Raw genomic sequence first — 20,898 nt, forward strand, 5'->3', positions numbered from 1 at the left:
AGTTCTATCCCGTTTCCTTCCTTTTTTCTTATTGCTTAAGAGCAGCAAGGCAAATCTGGTCAAGCATAAAAAACAAAAAGCACTTCTGGGGAGAGATCAAGCATGGAAAATGTCAAAAATTAATGAGCCACTAAAAACATGGAGTAAGAACAGAATTTCATGGAAGGAGTGGCTTCTGATTTTGCTATGATCATGCTGTACTTAGTATGTCTTCTTTGTTCTCTGTTTTATATAAGGAAAATGTGTTTACTCAGCTACAATCAGTTGCACACTGCCCTGATGACAACATAGTTGTTCCAGAAAAAGATCCAAAAAAAAAAAAGAAAGTAAGAACTGGACAGTGGCAATGCCAGAACAGGTTTCCCAACAAATCTATCCAAATTCTGGCAACAGTTCGTGCAGTGTGCCCTGAAAACACTACTTGGGATTTTGCTTAGTTTAGCAGTTTCAAATTCTGTTTTAGCTGCCACTTCAGTATGTGCAGTTTGGTAGTGCAGGTAGTGGCTTTTTGATGTTACTAATGGATGATAAATTAGAGCCTTTTAAAGGCAGAACACAGTTGTTTGTATGCTGGATGAGATATTCCATCTTACGAGCCAATAACCGGACAAGGCTATAACATCCAAGTGGTAGCACAGATACCCTAGCCACATCATTCAAGAATAAATATTTACTGCATTTCTTAAGTTTTTAATGAATCCTGCATTTTATTATACTTTGAGTTTAGCATAAGGTAAGAATTAAACATTCAGAATCTCCACAGGGCACACTTAGCTTGATTAAAGTAGCTTCTGATGAAGACATTCAACTGAAACCATTATTTCCTCACTTACAGTAAGCAGAACAAAATAAAACACACAAACTACTGCATAATTATAGCATGAATATAATCAAATATTGTAAAAAAGGTGCAGTGTTTTCAGTTCTCCTTGTTCTCAGCCATTCATTTACTGTATGAGCTGAAATTTTCTACAGCTAGACTCTCTTTAGGAGTGATGACCTTTTCTTGGTCCATGTTTTAAAATTTTGGCTCACTTTTTTTTAGCAGAAAAGTAATTATTCATTATATAAATATGATCATTCAACCATTAAAAATAGCTAAAGGACATAGAATTAGCAGTAAAAATCAGTGTAAAATTAATTCTTACATGATAAATACTACTAATAAAGCTGTATATGCTCATAGTAGAGGTAAGACTTTTTTGATAAAAAAAGGATGGATGTTAATTTTACAGAGCTTCTGAAAATTGTGTATGGAACATTCCTAGTAGATTGGATGATTAAAATAATGAAAAGCTAAGAAAAGTTTTGATGCATATGTGTGAGTAGCTAACTTTGTTGGGTAACAGAAATAGAGTCATGTTTATTGTGGGGAATTAACTAAGGCTTCATAAAAAAAAGGAAAAAGAGAATCCTGACCATTTTTAAATTTTACAAGGCTCCCTCTAGGTGCTTCACAGCTAAGTAAAGCAACTGCTAGCTGACCTGTATCATTCAAGGTTAAGCTTGAATTAATAGATTCCCTTCAATGACTGGGAACTAAGGTAGACACTTATTAGAAAATGGGACTTAAAAACTTTATATTCTCCGCGGTTAAGTCAGTTGCACAATTTGGGTATATTAGTCCTGCGGTCATGTAGTTAATTGGATATCCTCAGCTCTATGCACTCAAACTGAATTAACCATGCATTGCCATATGCAGTGTGCTACTACCTGCTCATAAGGAAAGGTGCTCTCTGATAAAAGCAAAGCATTAAAGGTTTCTTTTCATTAAATTCAGAAATTTCAGTCTTACTGGAAGGCATCCCCTTTTTCACAATTAGACTTATCTGATACTAACTGTCCAGCCTTCTTGAGAAACAGATAGTCAGGACACTCCAGACAGTTACAATTTTAGTAGAGATGGAAGATTTTATATTGCTTCTTCCAGGCCACACAGGGTTAGATTTATCAAACTTATCTGTAGCTCCGTACAAGTTCTGCAGTAAGTCTGAGCTAATCATCAGGCTTCCTCTGCACATACCACACCCTCTCCCCCCTGCAAAGAAAACTTAGCTGACTAACTCAGAAAAAAGGCTATATCTTCAAACAGCAGTTGACATGTGAAATAAATTCTGCCTTTAACAGCATTTGCAATTAACTATCTCCCTCCCTCATTTCTTGAGGTAGTAATTAGCAATCAGTAGCAATTAGCATGTTTCCCCTCTATAGATATCATCTCTGGTTCTTCAGCAGATGGGGATACTTGTGAAGTCCTCTAAAGTTTACATTTTTTAACTCAGAGTTCTTGCCACCTATATGCTTAAACATCATTTGGCGTCAGAAGGCCCTAGTCCCAAAAGTGGTCTTTGTAACTGTCATGACATGAAATGGAGATAGTACAGACAACAAGGAAAAAAAAAAAAAAACCCACAAAAAAAACCCCAAAGTCCCCACAGCTAAGAGAAATCTATTCCAAAAGGACACCTGAATTACAAAAGTTTAAAGGCATATACATAAGCAGTTTCATCTAAGAACAGTGTTAGAGAGGTCAAGGTGGCTCAGCTCTGGCATTTGTCTAAGCCGCCAGCCTCACTAGCAGTGGCTGTAGGTGGATGACCAAAGAAGAATGAGAACAGGGCAAGTACAGTATTTCCCTTAATGACTCTCCTAGACTCCCAATATTTTCAGTTCAAGGGTTTCTCTGAGATTGATGTGATTTGTCTACTGGGTAATCCTGAATATGTATCTCTTCCAATTACTTATTTACACTCCCACTGAATCAACGTACGCTCTCTCTGCAACCACAACATCCTTTGGCCAGGAGCACAGACCTGTACCCTGCTGCATGGGGAACCACTTCTGCATTTTGGGACTGAACCTGGCTCCTACTGTTTTTTCAGTTTGATGGCCATTAATTCCTGTAGCAAAAGTGATAGTACAGTCAATTCCTACCCACCCTCCACATGCCAGTTATGATTTTATAGACTTCTATGATAACATCCTTAAACTGTATATTTTTTAAGGTAAAGAAACCTATTCTACTTAATTCTTTCTTGCATGGAAGCCAGCTCACCCTCATGATCATCCTTCTTGCCATTCTCTAAACTTTTTCCTAGCTCTACTACAGCCTTTTAGAGATGAGAGCGCCGGATCTGCAGGTAGCATACTGATTTTATAATAATACGAATAATTCCTTTCCTAATAATTCCTAACATTAATTTGCTTTTTTAATCACTGCCAACCATTGAGTTTACTTTTTTAAAAATTGTGACTGTGAGCTAACTCCTAGGAGGTAATGGATACATTATTTTATGTATTTGTCCAGGTGTATCACTTAACATTGCTCTCCATCAGTAATTTCCAACCAGCCCATAAGAAGCTGCTTTTAGTTTCTTTTTAACAAGATTCTTCATCTTTACACAGTGCTGTTTCTGGAATTGAGCAGAACTGTGTGAAGTTCTTGGCCTTTGTTGTTCCCATAGGGATACTGAATATAAGTAAGTACGTTATGGTACCTATTACAGCCTAATGAGTCAGGTGTAAGATTCTGAAAAAGATCCTGCAGAGTGCTTAGTGTTGCATCAAGGGTGGCATTTTGTGACAGTTCTTGTAAGGGAGGTACTGTCACAACAAAATAATGGAAAACCTCCATTACTAGATTTATAATTGATAATAGCAATTACATCTAAGTGAAAACAGGTCTAAAAACAGATCAGTTTGGTACATGTAGACAAATTGAGTATATTTTCAGAGAAACTATTTGGTCCTTTCAAAATAAATTTTAAAATTATCGATTTGGTAACCTCACTATTTTTTCCCTGTTGTTAACCTTCTCCTTTTCCCAATTAAAACTTACTTCCTTTTTTAATATCTTTTCTTCTATTTAATATTTATCTTTAGAAATCACAAAACATTATATTCTCATTTAGACTATACTATAATCCTATGCACAAAGGATGAAACATCTCCAGAGTTAATAGTATGTGGCCAAAACGTGGTGTGATTAGACCATAGTAAGCGTCAATCCTTTTTAATAGTGTAGTCATTATGATTTTTGGATACAGGCCATCAAACATTAAAATAATGGTAGAAAATCAAATGAGTTTATTAAAAAACAATAAAGCATCAGAGTCAATATTAAATTACTAGACATTCCAAGTATTTTGCTTCCATAACAACTTACGTCCATAAATTTAGCTCATGGAAGACAGAGACGTAATTCTTTCATTATAATCCACTGTACTTTTATGCATTTTTATATGCAGTGAACCTTGGTACAAAGCTTAAAGAGGGGAACTAGGGAAAATGCATTAGAATTATAGATGTAGTAATACTGGAACTCATTTAAGTATCTTTTTATGTAGCTATATGGAGAGAGTGAATACCTCTTTATCTAGTGCATTAAAGGTTTTTTTCCACGTAGGCATAGATGAAATATAACTTTAGTTCATACTCTGGAGTACTGAAGTCATGAATGAATTATGCAGCATGTCAGTCATGTAGAATAAATGCTGATATACCCAGCATTATTTATTTGACAAATGCTGGGGAAAAAAAGTATTGGTATTTTTGGAAGATCTGTGTAGGTATGCCTAAATGATAGTCTAAGTATACCAGGCTTAAGCAAAGCCTGAAAACCTCTTACAAAGGACTATAATTAAGTATTCTAAATTAAAAATAGTAACACATGGGCCATTTTAATGTTGGAAATGAGCAGACAATCACCAGGTGATTGGATTATTGTGTTTTAAGATGCTTTGCCCGAGTGGGTGTGACATGGTAACAAACTGTGCACACTCAAATCTGTTTCCCTGAGACCTAAGACAATGATGTAGTTTGATTGAGTTGCACCTCAATGTACGCACATACACAAGTGTACATGCTGCAGTTGAGACACAGCTTTTGAATTGTCAACCACTTTCATTGCTGTTGCACATATTCAAGAAACTTTGATCACAGTCCCTTCTGTGTTTGACAGGCTTTGTTAGGAATTCCATCCTGAGCTGAGACATGCTTTGGTAAATCCAAGATCTAACTGCTTCCAATAATACAGATAATAACGCACCAGAGTTCTCAGTAGTTATGATTTTTGAACAGTCTTGTTACGGCACCTACGAGATTCCTGTGTCATAATTGTTTAATAAATATTTCAGACATGGCTGTTCTTTCATGAGCTCTTCAAGTATAACCCAAATCAAATCCCCAAATCTTAGTGCAGTAGTTATCTTTCATAGAAAGGTAAGTTGTCTGAGAAAACTACCAGACTATTTAGATGCAAACTAAACACTGTAAGAACAGCAGCTAATGCAACAGGAGTGCTGTCCTGCAGAGGAGCATTTCACACTATTGCCTTATTCAGTCCGAGATCATGCTTCCAAGTGTCTGTCATGTCTCAGTTTTTAATGGACTGAAGAATTGTTCAGCTGGCTGATACCCAGGTAGTGCTAGGGGCAGTGGATCTAAAGTCAAGCACTTTTTTTTCTCCCGTCATGCATTTTCTACTTAAAGCCAGGAAGGGTTACTAGACATTGGACAATGCTTACCACAGCATGTTCATTCCTATTAGGTCTGAATATGCTATTGCAATTACAGATGGCATTGCTGATTTTTAGGAGGTTAAAAATAATAACAAAGTACTGCAGATGACTTCTGAGTTAGTTTTCGTTATGTAAACATATTCTTCTAACATTGTGCTTGCTTTGGCTTAGCTGGTGTCCTCTCTAGAAGGATTTGGAAAGTTTTGGGTTATTTAGCTAAAACAGAATGATCTTTTGCCCAAATCCCTGAATTGTGACTGTGAGTCCATTGGGTTAAAACAGCAGAAGTTAACGCAGGTACCTTTGTACCCTATAATTGACGATAAATGAAAAATAAATAAATGAAAGTTCTTGATGCAGGGTTGGAAACTACAGGGTTTGTTTTAATTCGAGATTAGGAGATGCAGGATCTTGCTACAGAAAAGCAATCTGGTACCTGCCAGGGCTCTCCATTTTCCCGTCATGGGCTTCTGCAGTAAAAAGTCATGGCACTTGCATAAGGGGAGTGTGGGAAGGGGAAGGGCTAAAGCAGAGGCCAGGAGGTTGCCCTGATCCCAGTAGAAAATGTTGTGCAAGCAAGACAGGGATGCACAATATGGACGTGCCTACATCTCTTTCCTGTAAATCTCATCCTTGGATATGGTGAGAGGGATCATCTTCTCCTTCAGTTTTCACTGTGGAATTTAAATTCTAGATCCGGAAGCAGGCTAAAGTACTTTGAAGCATATTTGTTTGGAATTGGTAATAGTGCTGGGGGGGGGGGAGGGAACCATGTAATACAAAAGTTTCTGTGTTGAGTGGGCACCCTTTAAATGTGCCAGTGCCCATGAAAGTCGCCACAAATAAAGATTAGAGTTGTGACTCACCACCAGCAAGAGGAGATAAATACATCATGAACCTCTGATGCAGAAGCAAAAACATGTGCCTGTTCTTATGCACGCAGTTACACATTATGATTGTGGTAGTAACAGCGTACAGAACGGTACACAGCATTTCCCATGCATAAATTTAGAGTTGCCTTTTAAAAGCATGTGATCTCACAGGCAAAGACAAGGAGAACAAAAAACAACAGAGCACAAAATCTGTTCTGAATGCACATTTATGAACTTAATTTCCAGTTGGTACACTGGTGATTTAAGAAGGTAAATCTTGTTAACGCTGTGGGAGATATCCAAGTTAAACTCTGCACATCATGGCAATGCTCGATCATTATTTTGCTTTTTTCCTAGTGCCACTTGAACAAAAAAATTGTACATTATTTTGAAACCTGGACAAAAGTCTGTCTAATGTGTAGTTTTGGACTTCTGCTGTTACCTAGCAAACACAATAAGCAAATACTTACAGTCTTTTCTCCAAAAATTGTCTTGCAGGTAAGCCAAAAGTGAAATACTGATATTTTTTTTGTAAAGACTTAGTGTTATCAGTTAATATGTATAATAAGCAGGGAACTGCTAAAGTCCTCTATACTGCTCCCATCAGTTAATATTTAAAGTGAGGAAACAATAACTAGACATGATTTAGGGTTTAGGAACTATTAGACAATGGGGGTTTATGTTTATGTCAGAAAAGATAATGGATTGTGGTCTGATCAACAAACTTTGAAGAACAGCTTGGAACTGCCAAGGCAGAGTAAGAAGAAGGTAAAAGTTAATTCCTACAGGGGGAGATTGCGACCACCGACTCATTGACCACCTACTCAAATGACACCACCTACTCAAAAGAAGACAATGAAAGAAGAAGACAGAGTCTGTGCACTAATTTACAAGAGAGGTGAAGAAGAAAGAACCAATCATTAAGGGAAATAATAATGAATATGTATTACTTAAGTACATAAATGTGGGAATTTTTGAGACAAAGGTGTGCTGTCTTGAGACAGGCAGCCATGCATGTGCATCAATGAAATTAATTTGAAAATACCTCAACTCTGTGTGTTATTGGCTTGCACACCATGTAAACAAACCCTGTTTGAGGGACAACATTAGTACCTGAAAAATCAGGGGTCTCCTCCTCAGTTGCAAAATAATCTTTTGAAAATGTAATGTCTTTTGATAAAGAGTCTTTATATAAGAGGTTAAATGGAAATGGGAATTGTAAAAAAAATATATTTGGAATTACTTATAATGAAATTTAGTATAGATATGGATGCACAAGGTATTCAATTACACTTGTTTAATTTAAAGATAAATGTCTAACACTGAAGGAACTTAGCGTCTGATATTTTTAGTGATTAACAAGATTTTTCCTCCCCTTGGGACTAAACTACTCTGATATAAGATTGTTAGAGATGAGTGGAGTTAAAACCTGGTGCAAAACGTGGAGTCTGACACTGTGAGTACAGGTACAGACTTCCCGGTAGCTCCTGGGCTGAGTTCAAGGCAATGTTTTTTATCCGTTGTCTCTGTCTCTTTCATGATACCTTCACACAGTCCTGCTCAGTGGTAGCGCTGGGTCCTAAGCCAGCCTCGGTAGGAGTAGAACACTGACTGGCAAGGAGTTCCCCTAAGAGGATTTTAATCTCCCAGCTTGTTCTGTGGAGTCTATGTTTGTTAATTTTCTTCTGAATAAATCCATTTTTCTTTCCCTCATTTGTTAAAAGCAAAAACTCTGGGGCTGGTTGAGAGAATACTAACAAGGCGCCCTGAAGCACATACAGTTGCAAGTTTTATGAGCTGATGATCATTGCATGTTTGAGCACTCTGATCACTACAGTACCTTTGAAGCAATGGATGGTGCCTTGCTAGAAGGCTAAACTTTTTTGTAGATAAAATAAAAACCTGTGTGGTAATATATATTTTAAAGAAAAGCCACATTCTTTGTAATTAATGGTTCTCATTTTAGCCTGGATTGCAGTCATTAGTTAACTGTGCAACTGAAAACTATTATTTATTTCTATGTTCTCATGAATGTCACTTACAAGTATTAGAAATAATTTTATTTCATAGTGAGGAGTTTTTCCTTGTACTAAATTGAAAATCAGGAGGGTCTGTGTCTATTAAAAAAAAGTAAGAGAAGAGTAAAACTACTGAGAATCATTTGAAAAATATACCTGATGAGAACATTTTGCTATGGGAGTTGTAACAGATTATTTGGGAAATACAGTGGCTAGTTCAGGACCCACAGTCCCTGAAACAAAAATCTAGCTACTCATTATACCACTCATTGCCACACATAGTATAAACACTTGTGTGTTTATGAAAGTATGAGTTTTCATAATCGTCCACATTTCACCAAGACTGGAAAGTCTCCCATCAGTAGCAGTCGGAAATTAAATAGTTCATGCTTTTTAGCATCTGGCACAAAACAGATTCACTCCTGAGAGGAAGAGAATGCTGTCAATATTATGTGCGGACGGCTTAATATATAACAGACCTTGAAAGGAATTAAAAGGCAATGACATCCGTAGAGAAGCAGTAATGGAGGTATACGTAGCTTGCTTTGTCATTCTCTAACACCAGGTATGTTCTTCATAATATTGATACTTACAGCAATGAGACAAACTTAGAACGTGAGAAAGAGGTTAATACCATTCCCGAGCCATTATTTAAAGTTCATGGCTGGCCTATTTTTAGGCCACCATGTGAGAAGATGTTCACTGAAAATAGATACAGATCATGTGTCCTTGCAGAATATAGAACATCAGGACATTTCATTTCCAAAGAACATAATTGGGACTGGAAGTAGAATCTTCTTTCCTCTCACCTTTTTGCTTGTAGATTATAACTTCAGTTATACAAGCACACACTCTTACATGAGTTATATTAACCTCTAAATATTTAACTAAATCTAATTTGAAATATAGTTCTAGTGGGATGCATTAATTAGTTAAACTTTGATTTTTTTACATTAAATATACAAATATGTACATTTGTACACATATAAATATGTCCATGTACACATATATGTATGGGAGAGCATATATATGCATATACGTATACATACATACATGGACTTTCAGGCACATACATGCAAATGGGTGTGTCCAAGACGTATGTGTAAGAATACTATATAATACTTGTTGATACCTTTGCATAGTACTAAGTACATACATACCATTATTACTCCAGTACGGTGTCCTGGTTTCAGCTGGGATAGAGTTAATTGTATTCCTAGTAGCTGGTACGGTGCTATGTTTTGAGTTCAGTATGTGAAGAATGTTGATAACACTGATGTTTTCAGTTGTTGCTAAGCAGTTTTTAGTCTAAAGTCAAGGATTTTTCAGCTTGTCATGCCCAGCCAGCGAGAAAGTTGGCACAGGACACAGCCAGGGCACCTGACCCAAACTGGCCAACAGGGTATTCCATACCATGGGACGTCCCATCTTGTATAGGAACAGGGGAGTGGGCGCAGGGAATCGCCGCTCGGGGACTGGCTGGATGTGGGTTGGCGGGTGGTGAGCAATTGCCCTGCGCATCATTTCAATTGCACATTCCAATCCTTTTATTATTGCTGTCGTCATTTTATTAGTGTTCTCATTATCATTATTAGTTTCTTCTTTTCTGTTCTATTAAACCGTTCTTATCTTCTTATCACAAGTTTTACTTCTTTTCCCGATTTTCTCCCCCATCCCACTGGGGGGTGCGAGGGGGGCAGTGAGTGAGCGGCTGCGTGGTGCTTAGTTGCTGGCTGGGGTTAAACCACGACATATGGTCTTTATGTTTCTCACTGTTACAGTATATCTCAACACATATTTCCTATGCCACCAATCTATGTTTATAATATATTATATTAAAATGATCTGTAATGACAAGGGTTTTAAGGGCTGTCCTATGATATAAAATCAATATAGATAAATTTGTTCATGAAAGTAGAGATTAAAATGTAGTCTTAAGATCATTTGAAAGTCTTTCTGAATAAATTGTAGGAACATAGTTCTTATGTCAATAATCCTCAGTCTGTATTTAATTCATGAAGTGAGTAATGTAATTATACTTAAATGCTATTAATGGTTAAATAAATTTAAAAGTTTGGGCAGGCAGATGAACTGAAATTGTTTTGAAAAAGAATATTTAACTGATGTAAAGAACATGGCACTGACTATGCACCTGCATTCTGTGGCTGCTGAGTCTCACGCACAGATGCTAATGGCAGTTCCTGAGTGCCCTGCTGTCATCAGGCCCCCTTGCTTTTAGTGCATGTCTAGTCCTAGAGAGAAAGCACAAGCACAAATCCTTAAGGCCTTAGTGATTGCTTGCAGAGAGCAAGCACAGCATAATTACTAAATGTAGATAGCAGAAGGCTACAAGTATCTCCCTTGGTTTCTTGTTTATTATTTACATAGCCACTTCCTCTCCATGCTCCCTGGAACAAAAATTTTCAGTATGTGCAAATGCTGAGGATGTCCTGTGCATCCTTGCTGTCAAGTCTTGACCATGATTTGGCTCCTACTTGTAATGTGACTCTTTCTTTGTTACTCTGATACCATGTCATTATTAAGTGTGTCTGCCTACTCAGTGTTTAAAGAGCCTAATGCATTACTTTTACTCTAGCTGCTATTACTAACCCACATTGACTGGTCTACTCCTGCCAGATTGCCTTCTCTTTCCTCCACATGAACTGCTATTAAGGCTGTTCTTGCTGTCACCATGCCTACTTACACTCCTCAGAATTTCTTCCACTCTTTACACCGCCCATGCCATTTATGCATCTCTTTCCCCTGCAGCTACCAATATTAGCCAAAGTGGCACTCTCAAGCAAATTCTAACTTTAGGGCTCTCTAGCTGTCACTCTACTAAGCTATTCCCAGAGACTTCATCTTAATTTTTACCATCCCATGATATCTCTTCTGGAGCCAGCTCTCCGTGTCTCACCCTTACAACTGAGCCTCGTCCTCAAGTTTCACTGTAAAACTGGGCCTCTAGAATCAGTGCTTTCAGTAATTTTCTACTTCTGCATGCTTGAGCTCTGGTACAGTGGCCTGAATGTGGGTCATGAGTTCCTTATGCTTGTGTTGCAGGTTGCTGCTCACAACTGAACAACACTGAGCCCTTGCGCCTGATCCCACTCCAGCACCCTTTTCAGTAGTTTCCTTTAGAAGGCAAATTCAAATGGTCCCATAATTAGCTGGTCCTAGTTCACGTAGCAAAGCAGTGACGAAGGCTGATTCAGAATTAGAAAGGGATTGTGCATCCTCCTTACCTTTCTTTTTCTATCCTTCTGTTATATATAGATGTGTACATCTATAGCTGACATGGTAAATATTCTAGCACGTACACACACAGGCATTCAGGGTTCTGTCACACATTTGTCTAAGAAAGCTAAATAAATCTTCTTGTTGTTTACAAATGTTCTTTTTTGCCACTTCAAGGTGCAGTTTATACATAATGTAGCAATGTTTAGATTTTGTGGGTTAGATAAAGTTAGGAGTTTGCTGTTTCTCCCACATCATAATATAGAGTAGGCCTTCATTGCATAGTTACAAATCAAATTAAATGCAAACAGAAATGTACTTAAAAACTCTAAACATAATTTCAGTGTGGATATTTCAAGCTCAGCGAACTGGGATTTATCCAGTATAATCAGTAAGATTTAATTTAAGCCACTTAATAATTTTATAGTGAGAGGCTTTGAACCAATGGGCTTTTAATTCATAATAAGAAGTAAGTGTTAACCTAGCAATTAACAAGATAACAGTATTTCTGATCCAGAGCTCTTGGAGAGCTTTAAAATAACTCAGTGAACAAATCACCACTGATTTTTAAATAACTGTTTTCCTGGTTGTTGTTGTTACTGTGTCAGCTAAACCATACACGCAGGGTGTGGATAAAGCACATTTTCTTGAGAACTACCTCCTTGGTGACTCAGTTGTTTTGGCCATTTGGGTTGCAGTACACAGGGGGGATGGGATGGCAGAAGGAATTTCTTGCCTGTTGCAGAACTCACAATAAACTCTCCATGGAAGCATTCCGAGCTTCAATTTCTGATCTTGATCAAATAAGTACAAATAAGAAATAAGTCAACACAAAAATTTGTATCTAAGACACAGCTTTCTATTTCTCCTAAGGCATGTTGATTTTCTCCTGCCACCTAGTTCTTTGCTTCAGTACTTTTTTTTAGCCCCCAGTCTGCCCCCTGCTAGCTTCAAACACAGATTTTTTCCTCCCTGCTCTCATCCACAAGTTATTCTCTCCACGGCCTTCCCTTTCTTCAGCAAGAGAAACTGTATTGTTCAGGCATCACATGCTGTTCTGCATTCGGACTGACATATTTAACACAACAAAGCATCTAAATCAATATATTTTACCTAGTAAGTGACACAAGTGAAACTCAGGCTGCCTTTGTGGAACTCCACTGTCTCTTCCTCTTTTTCTTTCTCTCACGCACAACTACTCTTCCTTGCAATCAGGTGAATCAGTGTCCTGAGAACAGTAGCGCTCTTTCCAGCACTATTCTAAAACAAAACCTTTTTTTTTTCTGGCAATCAGGTGAAATCTCACTGACTTTGGTGAATATAAGAAGTACTCTTCATTAGAAAAGCTTTAAGTAGCATTTGAGGGTTTTTTTGGAAGGCTATAGTGGAAAAAAAAAAATAAAATATCTGCCACACAGTTCCCATACAAGGTCAAACACAAATTGATTGGTGTTAGCGAGTAGTATTACTGGAGTTTCAGTACAACTGCACAAGAATGAATATAGGTTCCAGAATCATCAAATTACCAGATAGAGGAGGTGACTGGAAGCTCCACAGACGGTAGAAAAGCAATGCTACAATAGATATTAACCTGTGAGCAAGCAGACTAGACAAAGTTTTGTAATTATTAGCAAAACCAACTTTCTCCAGTTTCTTAATCGCTGTTTTAGAAAAAAATGAGGTGTGCTTCATTCATTTGTACAACAAACATGATTACTAATTCACGCCACTGCTCCATGTACTAACACAAGTTTCTGATATATATACCAGTAGAATATGGATACCGGTAGGATTTTGTAAACTTCACATCTCTTTAGGATGCACCTTGCCACAAATAGACAATATATGTGTTTAAATCTGTAGTCTCATTGGCATAATGGGACAACTTCAGTATTTCAAATGCCTTACTAAACCAAGATTTCCGTCTTAAGTGCCCCCTGCCCAAGATGCTATTTAGTAAATACTATAGTATTAGTGACACACAAACACACAAACATAGACAAACACAAATGGAAATGAAGATATTTGGTTACTCAGGGGTAGAAAATTGAAATAGTGATTGTTAAATACTTTTGCAAATCACACTTTATTTATTCAGTTAATAAAAAGGAACAGTCTCTGCAGCAACTGCTGTATCGTATGGCACTAATTCTATATTACCTTCTGTAATGAACTATGGGTGTTCTTTTACTAAGAGCATTCAGGAAATTTGTTCAGCAGTAGGGTTCAGAAGGGAAAACCTGCAAGAAATAGAGATTGGTCAACTGGCCCAAACTGTAAGTACTTGTCTGGTTTATCATGACTTCTCAGGCTTTTGAAATTTGACTGGCTATCTCACAATTACAGACTGCCCTAAAACATTGCCTGTATTGCTGTTCTCATTTTGATGCTTCTCATCCTTTTCCCAGCTGGAAACCAAACTTAAGAGGCATAGAACATTTCAGAATATTGAAGAAGATGAAAGGTAAAATCCCTTTAAAAATAGCCCAGTTAAGGAATGGCTGGACAGTTAGTGCATGAAAGGGTGGATAGATAGTGTCTTTTTTGTTTCTTTCCTTCTTTCTTTTGCTCTTTTTTAATCTTGTAAATATAATGGAACATCCAGAGAAGAGAAGCATGAGATGCACAGCATGCTCTCCCTTAATCTCCATTAAATTAATTAACAACCTGGGAGAAAGATGGATATCCTTCATCAGACTAACTTTATTGGCGGTTTGGTTGAACCATATATCCTCAAAAGGATTATCCTGTCTGCATTTGAATTTAATGCAATAATAATTCTGAAGCATAAAAAAGCATATAAGGCATTGAATAGAAAATTCTGATCAAGTAGGGAATGATAGAAAAGTATGCAGAAGGCCAACATTTAATCAACAAAGACAAGAAAATATAATTGGTCAAATCTATATCCCTTCTGCTTTCAAATACATAAAAAAGATCACTTTCTCTTAGGAGGCAGCAATACTAGCTACCATATGCTCTCTTTAAGGCTGACTTGTCTTAAACTGAGTTGAACAGGGCTAGGCAGAGAAAAAAACACCCCTGCTTCGACACAGTCGTGTTAGAATCCAAGCAGGGGATTTAATTCATTGTTTGGCTGGAAAGCCTACATATTCCTCCCTTCCTTTTCTCTGCCTAAATTTATTTCACCACTTACTGGGAAATTTTCTGCATCTGGGCACCCTGTATGCAGGTATGCTGGAGGTCTTGGGGACCTCAGTGCTTCAAAAATGTAAATACACAGGCTGGCCACTGGTTTTCAAGGCACCTGAAAAGACACAGACTGTCTTTGCCTTAGAGATCCGAGTTTTTTCAGGTTTTGTGCTTTGACTGTAGGTCAAACATGTAGGTTACCTCAGATCAGAGCATTCTTGTGCTTTAAAATATATAGCCAAAGGGGCTAGACAGTGAGATTTTCTAAAACACATACACCAGCAATATCCAGCTATGTTAACAGAATGGCAAAATATCAAAGTCCTGAAGGAAAAAGAATTGTGTTTCTCAATGCAGGTCTAGACATAAATTATGGTATCCAAGAGTTACGCTATTTGTAAGTAAAACTTAAGCAGAGTCTCTGTGTTAAAATTGATCAGTGTAATTGAAAAATGGAAAATTATGGAAATCCCATTCAAAGAGAAAAATGTACATAGTCGTTATTACTTATATGAAAGCCTCTGAGCAAAAATTATTTTTAAGTCATACGCTCTGTATAGATAATTAAACAGAATGTGTCAAAGAAATTTGAACAATTTCGGGTGCACCAGAAATGAAGAATATTGCATCTCTTTGCCACATGTAGATTCTCTGGCATTAAACAAGTTGTGAGCTAATGATGTAGTCATTCCCTCAGTGGGGTACTAATCCTAGTCCTCCTGATTGCCTGCTGTCATAAAACCTATGAGAACTTAATATCAGTGAGATGCCTCCTTTCTGCCAAAGTTGACTATAATTGACCAATGGGTTAAAAAATTATAGGAAATCATGAATCACATACAGTATGTGACTTCTTAAAACCCAGTTTAAATATATTTAACCTGCTCATACAGCCCCCAATCCCTATATATCATGCTTTTTCCTATAGTTCTCTCTTAATCACTTGCTGAGTAATTTTTCTTCTGTGAGTTATTTCTAGGACAAAAAATAGCTTTCTCAATAAATTGATTTCCTATTTCAATGGCCAGGAAATTAAAACTGATTTAGTTTCTCATCCATTGAAAGCAGAGTGTAAAGGAGGAAGAGCCAGAAAAAAAATTGCACTGTTAAAGTTATGCACTAGATCTTTACAATAGCATATAGAAGTCACCTAATGAAACTAAGCTATTTTTTTATGTAGTCATAAACAGACTTTGGTGGCCTACACATAAGAAGGACATAGTTTGTAGATGGAAGTAGTACCTTTTATTAGCTCAACTGGATTAGTGGGAAAAAGCAAAGAACCTTTCAGGCATACAGGTCTTTCAAGAACTTTGCTTTTTTCTAGCAACAGCTTTTTCCAGTCACTCTAACTAAAAGCACTACTTCTATCTAAAAATATTCTCCTGGAGAAAAGGTCCTAAAAACTCTTAACAGATGGCATCAGAGAAGTTGGCCACTGCCATAACCCAGTCACAGCTAGGAAAGCCTTGCAACTGCCTCTGTAAATGTGACATCTTGAGATGCATCGGAGCAGTCATCCAGAAATATTGAACCCGTGCAAAAATTATAGTATCTGATGCTTCAACATTAGTTTGAAAAAATACCCAGAAAGGCCAAGATGAGTAATAAAACCAGTACACTATAAAGTAGCAGGAGCCAGTGTAATTACCTAACCAATCTATTGTATAAAGCAGACCACTGCACCTCCAACTTATTTCTTGTGTAACAGAGGCCAATATTTGAACCAGATCAACACTTACTCCATGTAGGTCTGAATCACTCTTGCCCTTTAGCCATTTCAGCTATATAATACACTCCTAATCCTTTCCTCAGGTATCACTTGCTATTTTCTTCATGTAGAGGTGAGACAAAATCACTATTATATATATAATTATAATATATAATATATGTAGTGTATATATATACCCACTATATATATTATAATTTCATTATTTTATTAAGATATCACATTGGGCAGCGTCATCTGGTTTCAGTCTGGCTCCAAAGAATTAACTCAAAGAAAATACAGGTGAAAGATTTTTCTCTGCACAGTGTCAGCTTTTAATGTGGCAGTTTGTTCTTTTGTTACCTTTCTTTTAAAACACAGAACTAGTTCTCCTAGTACTTTCTGAGTTACATAAAACACATTCATAATCTTTACTGTTTCTTTCTCCCTGAGATGATCTTTAAAGTAATACACAAGAACCTGAAATTACAACACTGCCTGTGATTAAGGCTCAGGGAAATGTATTTTACTTGCTCTGAATGATCTCATATTTAAATAAAAGAACACTTTAAAGAAAAACAAAGCACTTTAAAATGACACATTTCTTTCTCCCTCAGTAATTTTCCACCTTCTAATATCTTAAATAAGGAAAGTTTGTACTTAGCATAAACTTTCATAGAAAACTAATCAACAAAATGAATGCATTACTAGGATGTAATGGCTGAAATTACCACAGCAGGGTGGTTTTGTAGCTATGTTGGTGGCTTCATTAGGCAACTCAGACTGAGCAGGTAACGTGTGTGTATACATGGGTATATTCAGATATAGATTACATATCGAGAGAGAAGGGTGGGCAGAAGATAGAGCCACAAGAGGACATGAGATGCCAAGGGTGAAAATCCTGTGACAAGGGTGTGTGTTGTTGGGATTCCCAAGATGAGATGAATTCCTTTCTGTTTGGGCTGGACTGGCTCTGCACAGAGGGGTCATGCAGGTCTGAATGCTCCCCTCTGTTTCATGCTCTCTCCTATGGTGCTATTAAGATACATCACTGATCGCTTGTCTTTTTTTTTCCAATTTCCCTTTTGTTTACTTCATCTTCCCTACTTCTCAGCTTTCACTCCAGACACCTTTCCTGCAGGTTTTGTGCTCCCGTGCTCTCACTTTTTCAGGAATTTCAGTTTCTCAATCTCTTTTTGAAGTCAACCTTCCTGCCTTCTTTTTTCCCTTTCTTCTAGGTTTTTCTGTTCCTTCTTTTTGTTTGCCTCCCGTTCTCTCTTTCTTAATACTACTCCACCTAGGTCTATTTTACTCTTTCTTCCTGATCATGACTGGAGTTGAACTTTCCACTCTTCCAGCCTTTTCTGTGCTTCCCCACCAGCTTCTATATAATTTCCAGTCAATTTTTGCTTTCTTTAGTAATGTCCTTTCTCTGCCTCCAGGGCATTAAAGACAAGCTATTCACTTTCAAAACGCAAAAACAAGCAGCAAGTCTACTGAAAAGTCCCTGAGCAAGGCAAGACAATTAATAGTTATTGCCCGCTTTCCAGCATCAGCTGAGGCTGCAGTACAGCAGTCTCATAAGGAGCTGAGGATGTAGTCTGGAACTCCTCGTGTGATGCCACCATACTGCGAGGGTGGAAGCAGAGAATAACTTTCCCTTGGGAGGAAGGTGGTGGCTGAAGTTTTCCTGAGAAATGGAGTATTTAGAGAAGGAAAACAGGCTTTCCCCCATCCTTTAGAAAGACAGTCAGCTGGAATCTCTTTATAGTATTTATTCCCTTATACAGAATGTACTTGAAGGAGTAGCCTGTGATTACTCCTCTTGCCTTAATGACTCAGCAGGATTCACTGATCTTGAATGCCACTGACACCTATCCGGTAGCTGACACCTTGCAGTGCTGTTGCTTGAGATAATTTTTGGATTCAGGCAAAGAACACACATCTCGCCTCGAATTTTCCATGTGATTTCACAAGCAAGACTAGTTTGTGGGATTTTTTTAAGCTCTGATTCTGCCGTCATGTGTATAGATAGTGTTGTCCCATGGTGTTGCACCAGTAGCATCCATGTCTTTGCCTGTGCTGGGTGGGAGTCATAGCCAGACTGCACTTCCTTTCTGTAAGTAGGAGTCTCCCAGTCGTTACAAATCTCGGTGCTCTTTTCCTCACATTTTTGTGTTTCTATTCCTGCCATGTATTCACGTACATTTCAAGTTTCATGCAACCGTGAAGAAGTCTGCTCTTGCTGTTGGATCTGTCTCCTCATGTCTTAATCCAGCCCATTTATGCTTAGCCATGAAGTCCATACATGATGCAGTGTTTCAGGCATGCCAAAACACTCATAAGAAATGAAAGTTATGGCAATCAGAGATGGTGAGGGAGAGTGAGGCAGTACAATGAAAAGTGATGGAAGAGGACTGTTATTCTATTTCATCACTTAAATAATTCTTATAACTAACACTTATAGATAACAGATAAAATGTTCTTGGTGGAATCATATCCCCACTGAATTCAGTTGGAGTTTAGTGAGTGACTTCAAAGATGTAGCCATCTTACTCTTCATTCACTCTATCTTTAACCCAATAATTCTTGAATTAAATCTCCATTAAATTATAATGATATAAAATTATATATATTTTTGTATCTCCTTGTCTCATTCCAGAGGAAAAAAAGAGGAGGGGGAAAAGGCTTATATAGTGTTTATGTAAGTATATAGATGTGATGGTATTGAGACTAGGGTTAAAGAAAATCACTGTACTGCCCTTTGTTAAGAATCAATGTTCATTTCCGCTTAGAGACACTTCTATTTCCACCTTGCCATTATATAATGACATTTTCTTGCAGGATTGTCAGAAGATATCATAAGTCTATCCTAGGAGTAGCACTAGGAAGTAATTTTGCCCTGTATTTTCTTTCTCTAATGGAAAATAAGACAATGCTGGAGATAACAGCTTTCTGCTTCCCAGGTGCCTGGTGAGACATTTTGTTTCACATTATTTTTCCAAGTTCCACTGGATTTATTTTGAAAGGATGTAATTTCTCAGGGAAAGGTGATGGTTTCTCCACTCTTAGATCATGCCCATGCTTCTTAATTGCCTCAGTAGCCAACACCCTTCAAAGGGAGATTCCCACCTCCTTCCCAGATACAACGGGACTGAGTTGAAGATCCCATTATGGTTTTGTTGCTCATACTGTGGAATTATCTGAACTCCCCCATCATGTCTGCAAGCAGGATATCACATGGTGGGGTGTGGGAGGAGAAGAAAGGAATTTGTCTGAACTGTGGACAAATGTATCTAAGCTTGCTGCTCAGATTGCCGGCTGCATGGGATATATGAGATGTGCAAGTATGAGAAAGCAGATGCATGGGAGGTTGAAAAAGCAAATTCCAGCAGAAGTGCAATGAAATTATATTTAGTTTTACAAAGCAGTTAGATGACTGCTGGTTGTATTTTTCTTTTATTTGATCTGTGTGCTTTTATATACAGATGATCATATATGCTCTTACTGTCATGTTTGAGTTGCTAACTCAGTAGATGTTGCCTGCCTGAGCCCCTCTCCATGTGTAATACTGATTAGTCTCAGCTCTTCAATACACTGCTAAATCTGTATGAAAACTGATCGTGTTAATTTTCCCAAGACAAAGTAAGGTCTGCAAGAATGAGCTTGAAACTCCTTCAGAAATTGTTCATTTTTTTTCTTTAAAGTAAGTAGGACATTTATAGCTTTTTGGTATAATACTTTCATGTAGATGTGGTCATAGCTGGCTCTGTAAATATAAATATTCTTGGTGGGAGATACCCTTAAGGCCTGTAGCAGTCTTATGAAGATAGCAGTGCTTTCTGCATATAAGGGTCTACTATATCTGCATTTCTTTGAAGGGCAGGAATATATGCCTCTCTGTTTATAAAATGAATTAAATTCTGGGAAGGAAATTTTCCTGTTGATTTCAGCTAGCCCTGCAGCTAACTGTTATGTACATTTATATTACCACTGGAGTTGTTTCTGATCAGAAAGATGTTACTGGTGTAATATTTGAAAACAGAGGGCTTGCATAACTTTAGCACTTAATACAGTTATTGCAACAGCTAATCTTGTTGTCAGGCAGTGTAATTCCTATTTAATTTTCATCTCTCTGTCAGATTTTTCCCCTTAAAATCCAAGGGGAATAATAAATAACGTGAAAAATGCCCTGAAGAAGACAACCTTTCACCTCAAAAATACAAATCATACTGCACTGCTGTTTCAATTACTTCACTAGAAACAGATAAAAATACAATGAAAAGATTAAAAAATTAGGCACAGAAAGAAACACAGAAAAGTACAATATGAGCATAAAGAACTTCTTTGTGAAGAAAGCCGAAAGTCTTTTTCAATGCCCATCATATTTT

At 37.4% G+C, this 20,898-nt stretch overlaps 1 protein-coding gene across 1 annotated transcript in view; it reads left to right on the plus strand.

Moving 5' to 3' along the window:
- Window positions 1–20,898, plus strand: part of HCN1 (hyperpolarization activated cyclic nucleotide gated potassium channel 1) — a 200,908-nt gene that overhangs the window by 161,406 nt on the left and 18,604 nt on the right. The gene's annotated exons all lie outside the window — the stretch shown is intronic.

Source organism: Accipiter gentilis, chromosome Z, assembly GCF_929443795.1.
Source record: "Accipiter gentilis chromosome Z, bAccGen1.1, whole genome shotgun sequence".
In the NCBI taxonomy this organism is placed as follows: Eukaryota; Metazoa; Chordata; class Aves; order Accipitriformes; family Accipitridae; genus Astur; species Astur gentilis.